Source organism: Bactrocera tryoni, chromosome 3 (assembly GCF_016617805.1).
Source record: "Bactrocera tryoni isolate S06 chromosome 3, CSIRO_BtryS06_freeze2, whole genome shotgun sequence".
NCBI classification, from domain to species: Eukaryota; Metazoa; Arthropoda; class Insecta; order Diptera; family Tephritidae; genus Bactrocera; species Bactrocera tryoni.
The window spans coordinates 5,608,423-5,623,422 of record NC_052501.1 but is presented as its reverse complement, the minus strand read 5'-3'; the positions used below and the strand labels follow the sequence as shown (position 1 = coordinate 5,623,422).

The 15,000-nt window shown below is 36.1% G+C and overlaps 1 protein-coding gene across 5 annotated transcripts in view; it reads left to right on the top strand.

Moving 5' to 3' along the window:
* The window catches only part of LOC120770033 (protein grainyhead), a 273,442-nt gene that overhangs the window by 5,642 nt on the left and 252,800 nt on the right, over positions 1 to 15,000 (top strand). For 2 of the 5 annotated variants that reach the window (XM_040097148.1, XM_040097143.1), the window contains exon 1: positions 12,348 to 13,094. The exons of 2 other annotated variants lie outside the window; for them this stretch is intronic. The gene's annotated coding sequence lies outside the window, so the exon portion shown is untranslated. Of the gene's footprint in view, positions 1 to 12,347; positions 13,095 to 15,000 lie in introns of those variants that run through there. One more of the 5 variants, XM_040097147.1, reaches the window with a different exon arrangement.

Genomic DNA, 15,000 nt, shown 5'->3' with positions numbered 1-15,000 from the left:
TAAATATATTTATAAATAATCAAACATTCATACAAGCATGTAAATAAAACGAAAAGCCCACTCGAACATCTGCAACAAAAGAAAAGAGCCTAAAAAAATTGACTAAGGTGCTTGACCTGCCCCCGGCTGCCCCGACGTAGCATCCATGCAACACTTTACTGCCTACACACACTCCACACGCCAGCATCACTCCACAGCAACAGCGCGTGCAACATAATGTGGCACAGTGCACACGAAATGCCACCGATACTCCATTGCAATAACAATAACAACAACAACAATAGCACTAACTGCAACAACATGCAAGAATAAACAAGAAGAGAAGCTTCGTGAAAAAATGACCGTAGATGAAGGCAAGAGCCAAAGGTGCGCTTGCTGCTGATGGTGGAGCTTAGGCGGTGCAGGGGTATTGCGGTGACGCGGAGACGAAGTAGAAACATTCACTTGGCGATGTTTAATTTATTTGCATTAAATTTAGACGAGCGAAAGGTTGTTTGCTTGCTTGCGCTGGAATGCAATCGCCTTCATACGTATTTCACCCGTTGAGTATCTGTGTGCGTTTGTGTGTAAGTTGGTGCATGTATTTGTGTGTAAGTGTTGTTGGTGTAACTAGATTGGTGTGGCGCGCAGCATTGCACAGAGCAACAGAACTTGAGAACTTTAGAGATGGAAGATTAGAGACAGCAGTAGCCGCGACGTTCAAGCAACACTGCAACACGAATGGAGGCTGATTACACTGACAGAAATGTAATGTGCTTAATAATTCAGTCAATGTTGACAATGTTAGACTTCCTTGCTTCCAAGGTTTAAAGTTTGAGAGCAACTGAGCTTTTTAAAAGACGTTAGCGTGGATTAGGTTCAGGGTGGGCTTTGGTTTAAAGAAAACATTATTGTCGTTCTAAGTTCATAGCCTACATAATACCTTAGACAGAAATCTCTTCTTCTAAAAAAAGCTAGTCCAAGTAAAAGTAGGTTAGCTTAGGTTAATCTGGCAGGCCAATGAGCCACGTATAGACCAGTTTGGTCCTTTGCGATACCAGGTCAAGTTCAGTTGCTAAGTCCAAGAAGAGTAGTCATCCTTTAGGATGTCTACGCGTGACGCGAGTTTTAACAGCCTCTGTGGCCTCACTATCGATACCTCCTCCAGTGTATTATACCGTGGAGACCCCAGATGCTAACAGCGTATTCCTGGCAATGCGGGACAAGTGCACAATAGATGCTCCATTGATTCCCTAGTACTTTGCTCTAAACATTTTCAGCAGTCTTTTCGTTCTGTCAGCCCTATCCTGCGGGCGTGTGTGGCCACCAGAGTAGTAAAACTTTATATATCATTCAAAAACTCTGATTTTTGTATTGAAAAAGATCGCCAGATGCTTAGCCGAGCTTCTCTTCCCTTTGGGGACCGCGTCTTGATGTTATGGCAACTTCTGTCGCCCGCTAGTAGAAATAGCTATAGAAGAATATAGGATCTGCTTTAAAAAGAAACAGAAAAACAAAAACTAGACTTTGAAGAACCTGTGACTCTCAGCCAAACTCCAATATACTTTTCAAGCAAGAAAGAAATCAAAGCATAACATACAAGAAATTCTCACCGTGTACACAACGCTCGAGAATTAGATGCAGATACTCCATCATCTGTAGGAAATGAAGTAAAAGACGACGTCCAAGTCGAAAGACAAACAAAGCGATAAGATTGCCACAATGAACGGCAACAACAAAAAAGATGCATAAAGAAATGATATACTAAAAAGGTCAAAACCCAAAATAAGAAAAGAAATTGAATAAGAAGCAACAACAACTAGCACAGCAGCTAGCCAAAAAATTCATTGGTGCAGATAAAATGAAAGAATTGGCTGAAAAGGCAACGAGTTGAGCAATTCAGCGAGTAAATCAATCGCCTCTATGCACTCGTGCAAAAAACGCAAGCAGCCAACGAATGAAGCAAAGCGATCAGCGAACGGTAAACAACGAGTATACGCCAGCGAGTGACGAATCGCCGCTGCCGCGACGGATTGTTGAGCTGCTGCAAACGCATAACGAATAAGCGGAGATGGCAACTTATAAGGAGAGCAGAGTGCATAAGCACACACATACACACTCGCACACATTTTTGCTTCAGTTAATATATTCGTTTACTCCAACTAGAAACAATGAAGTGTACAACTATCGAATTAAAAATTGACTGACTTGACAGCAGAATTCCACACACAAAAGAAATGACAATTGAAAGAAACGGTGTTTTGTTTTGAATTCTCTTTCATGTCTCGTAGTTTTTCTTTTATTTATTGTCTAATGAAATGGCTTGATAAAATGCTCATTATAATACCAAATGCAGTCGATCATAAGCAAGCCTGCGGTGGCTCTGAGTTTCCACTAATTTTTAATTTACTTTTTATTTGTCTTCTAACGGAACGCAACTTGTTGCACTCGTAAGTCTATATGTATACTTGTGATTTGTTTTTAATTCCCCATTTTTTGGCATAGCAGCAAGTGTTTCAAGCCAGAGACTCAACTAAGTCGATACTTGTATATACATACTTATTTTCTTAAAAATGCAGCTACTTGCAGCAAATACTCCTGAGCATACCTTGTTGCAGGCAGCAGCATCTTGGCAACAAACGCGGCAGCAGCTCTCAGCTGGAGCTCTTTTCGTCTAGTAAAGTCTGACTATCTCTCTGCTCTGCCTTTCTACCCACTAGCCGTTCACAGCAGTGGCGGCGCACGCAAGCCCAAACTGAAAATTGGAAAACCAATGGAGCATGAAAGCAGTGAGTGGGCTCTGCAACTCTGGAATTTCCTTGCACAATTTTTATTGCCTTAATGAACGGTCACGCTACATTTAACAGAAGAAAAATGTTTGGTCCAAACAAAATTTACCGATAATAATAATAATGTGACCGGCGCCCACAATGTCGGAACTTACTTAAGTTAAAAAAAAGTTCGATAGAATAGACTATAGAAATGTGACGGGAATACTAACGGGTCACTGTCTAGTAGCGACACACCTCGCAGGATGGGACTGACAGATCGAGAAGACTGCGGGAAATGTCTAGAGCAGGGCATCAGGGAAACTATGCAGCATCTCTTGTGTGCTTGTCCCACATTGGTAAGGCTACGCTGTAAGCATCTGGAGTCCCCACGGTATGATACCCTGATGGGGTATCGACAGTGAGGCCGCAGAGTCTGTTAAAATACGTGTCAAGCGAACTCTATAAGATATCGCAAAGGATCAAAGCTGGTCTATGCGTGGCGAAAAATAGGTCCCGTGTTGAATTTTATGAAGCCTCATTGATCACCGAAAACTACGTATGGCTTCATAGGTATTTCACTCGCGGAAGACGAAAACTCATTGAGAGTCCAAAGATGGTTCAAAAAATAAAATATCAGTACCAGGAGGTCTTGAATAGCACTCCGTAACTGTTAGTTACTACGGAAACTGATAATTCAAAGTAAAATTTAAGGTCAAAAGGTTTTTTGGAGGAATTCTCTCTTCTTAAGAAAATCATAAACTTTTAACGGACTTCAGCCAAAAGCTTCATAAGCTTGCTAAAAGCTATAAAACATATTTATGAGCAAGATATATGTATATACCGACGTATTCGGCTATTGCTTTGATGTTGCCAAGAAATTAATGCCTTCGGCGTGTATAATTTCTCAACACAGTGGCGGATTCCCGCCGTGAACAATAATTGCGTGTGTAATTAGCCATAGAATATATGGTATGTCCACGTCATGCTTAGCGAGATGATCGATAGCTTAAATGTTTTTGGTAAAAGGGGTAACAATTATTGATGGCAGCACCCAAACCTATATAAGAAGTAGCAGAAGACTGTGAAAGTGTAAGACTTTATTTACATGAAATATTTGGCGCCTAAAGCACTGTTTTTATGATCTCGGATCTGACTGGATTTTATAAAATTTATCCAATTATTTAATATTTAATTTCCCGGGTCCATAACTGAAGCGCCTGCCTTCCTTTGCGCAAATTTCGCTTGAACCGCCACTGTGGTCATTATTATTCTGAACGACAACAATTGCAGAGTTTGGCTTTTTGATTTCAGCACTTAGCCGTACTATCCCTAACCAACGAGCATACACACACACTCCCAACGCCACCAATACATACACACACATTCCAATAGTCGTTTCTAGCGCGGGACTTACGCACGCTATTTATTAGGCGCTCATTTTTATGCGCCTACATATGTATGTATGCTGCCCGTATGGTATGTTTGTGTGCCTTTATGTATGTGTATATGTGTGCGCGTGTATTCAGCATGGCATCATAGCGACGCACCAACATTTGTTGTTGTTACTAGTGGATTTGTTGGTGTGGCTGGTTGCTGCTGCGCGCTACGCTCCTTTGGTGCCGGTGGGAGTGTGAGTCGTCGCCATCACTGTTGCTGCTGCTGCGCCATCACCAACCACCGTCCCGATATGAATCGAATTTGAAATTGAATGTCGGTACTTTTGGTGGTTTCAAGCGGTATTCAGTTAGAGGGAGTGCTGTGGGTAATTGTTAAGCACAGTGTGTTGATTACGCCGAAAATTAAATTAAATAAATAAAATTTTTGAAATTTCAAACGAAAGGAAAATTATAATACAAATAGTCACTAATTTTGTAGAGTATTTCTTCATTGATGCACTTCACCAACCACTGGAAATTTTTTTTTTTTAAGTAATAAGAAAATCGGGTTTTTTCATTGAGCCCACTTTTATAATTCTCATCAGGTTTATAAGAAATAACACTTATCTTTAATGCGAACCAATATTGCTGTTATGTCAATAATTATGACAGATACAAAAATAAATTGAAGTTTGATTGGAAAGACGGAAAGTCTTTTTCGACTACCCAATAAAAAACATGAAAACACTACTTGAGCAAAATTTTAATAAATTATAACAAAAATATTTATAATTTTTTTGAAAAAAAAAATTGTTTTTGCATTTATTTAAAAAAAAAAATATTTAAACACTCTAATTGCATATTAAATCTCAACCACGTCCCACTGTAGCTACAAAACCTCAATAGCACAGCACCCGAACAAGCGAAGCAATCAAGCTAGTGAGGGTAAAAACGTGTGCGCAGCGTAAAGTTTGTGACTTGAATCTTTGGTTTAGTGCGCTGAAACCGCCGACGGTTGCGCGCTCGCCAGTCACTGCCGCCAACACCGCGCGCACCGCTCCCACGTTGCATGCATGTGAAAAAAGTACCTGCGCACACACAAACATAATAAAACAATCGATGATTTTATTACACACAGATACATTAATGAACGAAATGAGCAACACCACAGGAGGGTAGCGTTAATGCGCGCTTGCGCGTGTATGTGTAACGCGCGCGCTTGTGTGCGTTACAGAGATGAAACCATAAAAAGCAAATTACCTTTTCAGACACTTTCCACAAAGCGCGCGCTCTCACACACACATCGGTGCAAACGCTTGCGCTACAGGTGTTTCAGAGCGTACAGCGTGCTTGTGTGAGTGCGCGCTCTCGTGCATACGCTCCGCTTTCGGTACACGTACACTGCACTTGTTGGCGTCGGCGGGCAGACAGGTAACAGCGCGGCACAGGTAGTCGGTCCTCGCAACTAACTCATAAGTATTGTTGTGTTTGTCGTAGTTGTTGTTGAGCAAGAGAGGCACACGCGTGAGCTGAGATTACACGCCACAGCGCCTGCAGTTGTGTGGACTGTGCGCTCGCACTCTATCGCTGGTTTTCGGTGGCTAATTCGCTAGGTCGCTGGTTGGCTGACTGACTGCCTTAGTGTCCGCTTTGTAGATTCGCTCGTTCACTCGTTTGTTGCCTCATTCGCTCGTTTATGTGGTTTGTACACCTTTTGGGCACCAACCGCACCACTCCACTCCAACACACTCCACATCACAGCACACACAAAATAATAGTCGAGTTCGAGACGTGATATTTTTTGTTTTCGATCGAGCAAACAAATTCACAAGAATTTTTCCTCAAATAAAATATACAAGAAATCAAATATTTCTACATGAAATATGCCACGCAACGTTGCGGCAGTGCGCCAGTGAGTGATTTAGCTGCAAATCATTAAAAATTACAACAAGCGCAAAGCGAAGGCGAAAAACGAGCATAAATTATTTGTGTTGATTTGTGTGAAAAATTTTCGAAAATTATTATTGTGCTTCAAAAGTGATTTAATTGTGCCTTTTCAAACGCGTGTAGCCAACTGGAGTTTGTGATTTTCATTAAATACAAAAATTTTACCAAAATTAAATCAAACTTTGTTTTGTTGGCGTTTGCTGAAGGCGCGCGTGGCTGCCACACATTCGAGTGGAAAATATAAAATAATCAATTAAAAAAAAGTAAAGAAAAGAATAATATATACACTGTAATGTATCCGTGTACAGCGCGTTTAACGTCAAAGTTGTTGTTATTATTGTTGTGCCGCAGTGCAAATTCGCCAACAACAGAATGCCAACCGTGTTTTGTGTAAAAGACGCGCGGCGCGCGCTTCTCGTGTCTTCCCATTCACGTGTCGTTGTGTTGGTGCAGTGATGTGAGTCGATATTGCCAACCAGTATACACATACACATACACACACACACAAACAGCAATATATAGCTACGTACTAATAACGTGAGGCGTGTGTATAGGTATACGCTAGTGTTTGTAACGTAAAACCCATTGGAGTTGATTAAACGCGCCTGTCTGTGTATGCGTCTGCGTGCGTGTGTATGCGTGCGGGAGCGCTGTGTTCAAAAAAGTGTTAATTAGCAAAGACGCGCTTTTTTCTTAGTCAGATCACAAACAATAAATTGGAAATGAAAACAGAATAAAAAGTCAACACCAGCGGGCGAAAGGCTCTCTGTAAAAGTAAAATCAATATTAAAAAATATTTGCAAAAACAAAAAGGCAAAAATTTGTGCAAAGAAATTGGTGAAATTATTAGGCGCTTCTGGCTAAGCGTTGAACTTATATTCTTATTCGCATCTATAAATAAATATTTATTTAGCCAAAAGCGTTGCGAATTACAAAAAATATATTAATAGCGCTTACCCTCTTCATTTTATCATGCTTGTTCGCAATAAGACATTCTTGGCGCGAGATTTTTCACATTAGCATTTACTTGTTTACTTTCCAACAAAATTTAAACATTTTTGAAAATTATAACTTTTTATGCTTGTAGCTAAATAGTGTTCACAGATTTATATAGCATATATTTTATGTGTATAGAATTTCTAAGAAATTGATTATACTTTATTTTATTATTATAGAATAACTATTTTAATAATATTTATCGGGTAGTCGAAAAAGTCTTTTCGTATTTCTAGTCAAACTTCAACTTATTTTTTTTATATTTATCATGAACTTTAATGAACCAAATATGAACCATAGTGGTCGACCACTTTTACTCGTTGAGACATTTTTCCGCTAGAGACATTATCCAGAAATTTTCACAGGCTTTTCTTGAAGCCAACTTTACTCCATTAAGGGAGTTCTGCAGTAACCGAAACAGATGGTAGTCCGATGGTCTAAGGTCAGGACTATATGGTGGATGCATCACAACTTTCCAGCCAAGCTCTCCCAGTTTTTGCCGAGTCATCAAAGATGTGTGTGGTCTAGCGTTGGCCTGATGGAAGACGGAGTCCTTTCTGTTGATCAGTTCAGACCGTTTTCCTTTTCGATTTCTTACTTCAATCTCATCATTTGTACACAGTAAAATGTAGAATCAAACGTTTGACCAGACTGGAGCGGCTCATAGTGGATGATTCCTTTCCAATCCCACCAAATACTCAGCATAACCTTTCGAGGTGACAATCCTGGCTTTGCGACCATTTGTTGAGCCTCACCACGCCTGTACCATAATCTTTTTCATACAATATTGTCGCATTTGATCCACTTTTCGTCTCCTATTACCATTTGCCACAGAAATGGTTCGATTTCATTTCGTTTCAGCAAAGAAACTCAGATATTAATTCTCTCCATTAAATTTTTCACAAACAATTCATATGGTACCCAAACATCGAGCTTCTTTTTGTTGTCAGCCGTTTTTAAATGGTTCAAAACCGTTTGATGATCAATGTTAAGTTCCTTAGCGAGGTCATGGCTGCTTATGTGACGATCTTGGTCAATCTTTTCCATAATTTTATCGACTTTCCAACGATAGGGTGACCAGAGCAAAGTCTTTCACTTCGAAATTTTCAGAACGGAAGTGAGCGAACCATTGTTGTGCTACACAAACTGATACAGCATCGTCTCCATAACCTTCACAAATTTCATTGGTGGCTTGCGTGGCATTCTTCGCTTTTTTATACAAAAATTTCAAAATATTGCGAATTTCTTCATATTTGAACAGCTGTAATCTTTTTTCAACTTCCCCGAATTTGATTATTTTTTTGTTAAATGAAGCTTAAAACATCACCTTTCCATCACTATATGACAGAATATGATTGTTAGCACTGGAGATTACGACTGCAACGACATCTATTGACAAAATACGAAATGACTTTTGCGACTACCCAATATGTGTATCTAAATACTTATATACTTTATGGGGTCTTCGACGTACGCGATTCTACAAATTTCGTTCAGGGTATAATAAGGAAAGTGCAAAAAGAGTTAGTTTGGACTGAACAGTACTTACTCAAAATATCATAAGATCTTACTGATGGATTCTGCAAAAGTTTCTCAATAAGCAACGATTCATTAATATGTCAAGACCTGTAAGAAATATATGTATATCAGTGGGACAAACATATATTATACATATGCAAATCAACTAATCCACCAAACAAGTTTTGTGGAGAACAATAAGAACACAATTTTATCACCCGTTTAAGTTGTGCTCTTCAACAAGTCACCACTTTAAAGTCTTATTCATGCCTCATAAAAGTGAAAGCAAATTTTATCGATTTTCGCTCATGATCTCAATTTAGAATATGAATAATAACATTATAAAAGTAAATTACTAGGCGTTCCGTCACCGTGAATTGTGGTCTATTTCTTATATTTCCTAAGCAGGAATTCTACGAATTTCGAATGATTTTCAGTTGCAAAGTCTCAAACGCCACTTACATATATACACTTATTTAGATAAAAATAGTGATGATTAAGACCATAAATCAAAATAAAAAATTATGTCGAAGACTTTTGAAATAAAATATATATAAAAAACTATTTCACTTACGTCATAAACCATATTTCTGTACATTTACACTTGACTTGCACTTGTCTCAAAAAATGCCGCAACTAGATATAACGGAAATACAAAAATTACTAATGTTTAAAAATTAGCGCGGAAATCCCACAAAACTAGCGATTTTGGCGCATTTTAAGCGATGAAAACAGCTGATATGACAATAACAAAATTAATAATAACGAAAACAAGTAAAACAACAACAAACACATCGCAAGCCCGATGAGCTAACACAGTCGTGTAGTTCATCAGTTAGTAACCAGAAAAACCACTACAAGAGAATGAAGAAACAGCAAAAATCAGCCGCACAAGAAACCAAACAAAAAACATGAAATAAACAATGATGGGAATACGAGTAATACATACATAAATATATTTGTATTTAGTATTTAGATTGTAATGATTGCAGACTGAAGAAGAATATATGAGGTAGATAGTATGTGGGACAGCGTCATGCGAATTGACTTTAAATTACTTGAATTTTCATTAAATAAAAGCGGAAGTCGTCTGTACTAAAGAGTGTGGCTACTTGGAATAAGGCTATTTAAAAAAGAAAACTAAAAATATCCCTAGTTAAATTATAAACGCTTCAAGTATGCGTAGTAGAATAATATATGTGTGTGTGTATTTTATATAAGCAGATTGTGTTACTCTTGCATTACTTTAAGTATTTAACTAATTATTGCATCTTAAATATCACTAATTTAATCAAATTTTAAATTACTTACATAGCATTACATTACATATTTTAGCGTTACGGTTGATTTCAAAACCGGAATTCAATTTTTATTGTTAACCCCAAATATTTGACTTGAAAAAAATATTTTTAATGCATTACATTACTTTGGATTACTGAAAGTAATTAAAATTTTTCTTGAATAGTTCAAATATTCAGCTCAAAATTGTATAAAAAGTTGTAAAAAGCCTTTAATTACACTACATTACTTAGCATTACTTTTGATCACCAAAATTAATTTTAATTTTTCTGGCTTGATTCAAATATTTGACTCGAAGATGTCTAATAATTTTAAAAAATTATTTGATTACATTACATTGCTGACTGTATTACTGACTAATTTAAACTTTTGAATTTGAAAAAGTCTTAAAAACTTTAAATATTTGACTTGAAATTATCTAAAAAAATATATAAATTGTTTGATTACATGACATTACTGGATTACCAAAACTTAATTAAATTTTTTTTGAGTGGTTGAAATATTTGGTTTGAAATTGTCTAAAAAAATTTAAAAATGTCTTGATTACATTACATTACTTATCATTACTTCTCATTAATAAAAGGAAAATTCTAATTTTTCTTGTTTATTTCAAATATTTGACACGAAAATATCTAAGCTGAAATTGTTTAATATGTATTACACCACATTAATTAGCATTACTTTTGATTACCAAAATGAATTTTAATTTTTCATGAATGATTAAAATATTAAGCTCGAATTGAAATTAAAAATATTTTGATTATATTACATTACTTCTCATTACCAAAAGGAAACTTTTAATTTTTCTTGATTACTTCAAGTATTGTACACGAAAATCTCTAAGCTAAAATTGTTAATTTTTGTAACATATTTGGCACAAAACTGTCTAAAAAGTTTAAAAATGTTTTCATTACATTAGATTACTTAAAATTACTCTTCAATACCTTAACAGAATTCAATTTTTTTGCTTATTTAAGATATTTGGCTCGATATTCCATTTAATTATGCAGCCCTTACATTACTACTAACTGCATTACTTATAATTGCATTATTTTAAAGCTGAGATATATTTTTAAATAAGTTACATTAGAAATAACTGGTTATATTAACTTAGACTACATTGAATTACATTACTTTACATTCAAGACTCACTTGTTTCTGTGTAAATTCGAGAATTATTGCTTCTCACGACTTTAAAACTTCCTTCTAAATATTTTTTCCTCAACGACTTTGACCTCTGAAGTGTTTTTTAAGTACATATATATATGTATACCATATATGTATATATAGTATGTAATCATTTAAGTACTTCTTTAGCATTTCATTTCATTGCTCCCACTTATCACCCTCATCTTCCACATTTCTTTTGTAATGCAACAGTACTTTTTTCTCATCAACATTTTGCCCTTCATTGTGAGCGTCACAGCGTCATTGCCACCAAACCAGTCATTGTTCAGGTGATTTTAGCTATCCGTTTATATTTTCTTATTTGATTTCGTGTTTGATTTGTTGTTTACATATTTTGAGGGTTGGAAAAAGTTCAAGTCACCGTTGAACTCTTCAAATACTTACATATCTCCCCATTTCGGTATGTAAAGTAAAGGTGAAGGTACCCTTTACAAAAAAATGTGGTAAAAAGCAATGCAAATGGCTCACAGAAATGTGGCAAGGTAAAAAAGGCAAAGCGAAATAAATAATCATTAAATGGAAAAGCACACGGAATGTAATCAAATGAGAAAAATAATAAAATTAATTGTAATAATATAAAAACGAAGTGAGGGAAAAGGCATAATAACAAACACTTACCACATCGCAAAAACAACACTAACAACACGCATATAAAATTGTGGTAACAATAAAATCAGAAATAAAAGAGTCAAAAGATTTAACGGCGATTGAAGTGTTGCTTGTTGTTGTTGTTTTTGCCGACTTTTACTTGCCTGTAGTTGCTGCAGTGTTGTGCAACACACTATCAAGCCAAAGCAATTGGTTTCAGACCCTTCCGCCTGTGCGCTTTGCGCGGCCATAGCCGCTTGTTGAATGCCAATGCGCATGCGCCTGCGCGTTTATGTCTGCAGCAAGCTGAGCTAACGCTGTGGCGTTGAGGGGTGGCGCAGCTATGCATGGCGCTGGTTGTGGGTAAGCACATTTAACTATTTGTAGGCAGGGGTTTGCCGCGTCTTTGAAGAATTATAAAGCGAAATAAATCTCGCAGTTTCATATAAACATGTTATTAATTTTTAACGACTAAATTACTTCAATCTCGTTGCAATAAATGTGGCCTTAAAGTCGCAGCGCTCCTGTCAGCTGAAAGAAAGAAACACACACATACACACTTATGCACACATACGCAGACATTAGCGCTGTAAAGCAATAAAATTGAAATAAAAAAAAAAATGTTTTATATTTATTACAGTGCAATTGCAATGCAACAGCGCGCATAACAACAATAAAAACAAATTTAAAAAATTCATAAAATTTCTACAACAACAAAGTGCAGGCAAAGCAAACAATTGCAAATATTGAAAAAATATACGGAAAGTGTTACACAAGTGTGCGGAAAGTGACCAAAAATAGTAAAAATATATATAAATACAATAACAACAACGGTTTGTTGCAGTCGCAGCGAAAAAAATGAAATTATTAAATTAACCGGAAACGAATAGAAATTAAATCAGTGAATTTATGTGCCAATACTCACACCAATACATACACAAAAAGCAATTTATTTAGTATATAATAAAAAATAAAAGAAAATCCCAAACACATACACAAATACATATGCAAGCATAGCAAGACTTGCAATGAAATGAAGTGGTAGTGCTTTGAAAAAGTTATGATTTCCTTATGTTTTTGTTATGAGTCAATATAATCCAGAAACTGTCACATAAACAGGCAAGCAGCCAGACAACTAGACAACCAAGCAATCAGTCGAACAACAACACAGCAACAACAGTCACCACAAACGACTATTAGTGAACCGAAATGCTGAGATAGCCAGCCAACTGAGTGCCAAATAGACGCGAAGAAATGTAATTATTGGTGGCTGTCCGGCCAGCTGCTGACACAAAGCAACAATAGCAACAATAACAAGACCATATAGCAATTGCAGCCACAACTACAAATAGCAACAAAATCGATGTCAACCATATTAATGCCTACAACAACAACATCATTCACAAGCTAACTACAATCAAATGCGTATTATGTAAGTAAAGCGAAAAAAGAGATATTTAACGCGTAACAGTCTATATTGATTAGCAGGAAAATCAAGAAATAATATAATTATAAATACCAACAATTAAAAGCTTTGAAAAATATAGATTTATATCGATATTAATGAGAACTGATATCGTCTTGTTCTAAATAACATCACATGATTTGGTCAAAAATGCAAAAAAATTGACTTTTGGTACTTAAAAGAAACTCGTTAAACTAAAAAGTTCATGAAATATTCTTAAATAAGAAAAAAAACCGTCAACTTCGGTTGCACCGAAGCTATAACAGCCCTCACAGGTGCATTTTTTATAGCATTAAAGGGTATAAAACGATCTTTATCTCGTTTATGATGGGTCAGTTTGTATGGCAGCTATATGCTATAGTAGTCCGATCTGAACAATATTTTTGAAGATTGTTGCATTGCCTTGACCGATAATCTATATCAAATTTTGTGAAGATATCTTGGCAACCAGAAAAGTTTTTGATATAAGGACTTGATTTCGATCGGTCAGTTTGTATGGGGGCTATATGTTATAGTTATCCAATCTGAATAATATGTTGAAAAATTAAAGCACTGCTTTGAGCAATAATCCTTGCAAAATTTTGTGAAGATACCTCCTCAAATAAAACGGGTTTTCCATGAAGGTGCTGATTTTTAGCGGTCAGTTTGTATGGCAGCTATACCCTATAGTGTCTGATAACAGTGGCTCTGACATATGAGTAACGTTTTGAGGAGAAAATGCCGCGTACAAATTATGATATCTCAAAAGCTGAGGGAACAGTTTGGGTATACGAGTATACAGGCGAACGAACATGGCTTAATCGACTCAGCTTGTTACGCTGATAATTTATGCTATGAACAATATCTGCGGAGATTGTTGCATATCCTTTGCCAATAAACTATGTCAAATTTTGTGAAGATGTCTTGTCAACTAGAAAAGTTCTCCATACAAGGACTTGAGTTTAATCGGTCAGTTTGTATGGGAACTATATCTATAGTGGTCTGTTTCGGATTGAAGTCTCAAAAACTGAGATTAGTTTGCGTTTATACAGATGGGAGACAGACGGACATGGCTAAGTCGACTCAGCTCGCTATGGTGATCATTTGTGTACCAAGTTAATATACATGGTTCAGGGCATACTAATTGTATTATTTCGATAATGTATTCAACCCACATTATACGCAATGAAGTGAAACTTCCTTATAAAATATATGTCATAAGTGTTAAATTCTATAAGGAGAGGGAAAAGCCTGTATTATTTTCAAATATATACTTTTTGACAAACCTCTGGTTGCTGGAGGCCAATTATGGAGAATACTGTGTTAAATAACTGTTAATGAGTATTCGTTTTAAATAAGAATTTTGCGTCTTTCTAAACTATGGATCAATATATGGAAACTCTATCGAAAGTAGCTCGAAATTAAATAAAAAAATTTCGGATGGCACACTTTTCGAAAATATTTTGAATCATATGGCAACCCGTAAAAAATTATTTATAACAAATTTTGGAGTGGCAACACTTTTAGAAAATATTTTGCTCCATATGGCAACTCTTTAAAAATTATTTTTACAAATTTTGGGGTGGCAACACTTTTCGAAAATGATTTGAACCATATGGCAACTATTAAAAAAATATTTTTAACAAATTTTGGGGTGGCAACACTTTTCGAAAATATTTTGAACCATATGGCAACTCTTAAAAAAATATTTTCAGCTGTAGCTTTTTAAACCTCTCCACTTTGTTAGTTTTACATTAATAAATTTTTAATTTTGCATTTTTGGCTTAAAATTTTTCAATCTGTGGCAACCTTCTAAGCAAATCGGGTATTACGCCAAAAATTTAAAAAATAAACGATTTCGCCTTTACTGGTCACAAAAATATTTCTTACAATA